Genomic DNA, 834 nt, shown 5'->3' on the forward strand with positions numbered 1-834 from the left:
TATCCATCGAATGATGGCTGATTATATGGCTCGAATTCCAGACCATGAGGCTATTGCTGCTGATTTGAGTCGACAGCTGAATCATGGATCACCTATCGAATGAGGCTTATAATTTTCGTTGATTTTCAGATCATCGAATGGCCAATCAAGACTTGCTGACAATTTTTGTCGATATGTAAGCACTCTATGAGACTATCGTCTAAATATGCACATAACTTTCTGCTCGTATATTCGATATGCTTGATATGGCATCTATGCATAGATATGACAAAGAGATTTCTAGTGTTATAAAGAAAGAATTATTTGGGAATGTTTCGGAAAAGTTATGAAGCTAGGAATATCACCACCCAACAATCGACCTATCCGTCAAATGATGGCTGATTATGTGGCTCGAATTCTGGACCATAAGCTGATGGCTATCGATTTGAGTCGACAGCGGAATAATGGATCACATATCGAATGAGAACTAAATTTTTTGGTTGATTTTCAGATCGTTGGATTGCCAATCGAGACTTGCTGACAATTTTTGTCGATATGAAAGCACTCTATGAGACTATTGTCTAAATGTGCACCTAACTTTATGCTCGTATATTAGGTCTGCTTGATCTTGGCATCTGTACATAGCTATGAAAAAGAGTTTTCTAATGTTATAAAGAAAGAATTATTTGGGAATGTTTCGGAAAAGTTATGAAGCTGGTAATATCACCAGCCAACAATCGACCTATCCATCGAATGATGGCTGATTATGTGGCTCGAATTCCGGACCATTAGCTGATGGTTAGCGATTTGAGTCGACAGCGGAATCATGGATCACATATCGAATGAGAACTAAAA

This window comes from Tarenaya hassleriana, unplaced genomic scaffold, assembly GCF_000463585.1.
Source record: "Tarenaya hassleriana unplaced genomic scaffold, ASM46358v1 Cleome57, whole genome shotgun sequence".
Classification (NCBI taxonomy): Eukaryota; Viridiplantae; Streptophyta; class Magnoliopsida; order Brassicales; family Cleomaceae; genus Tarenaya; species Tarenaya hassleriana.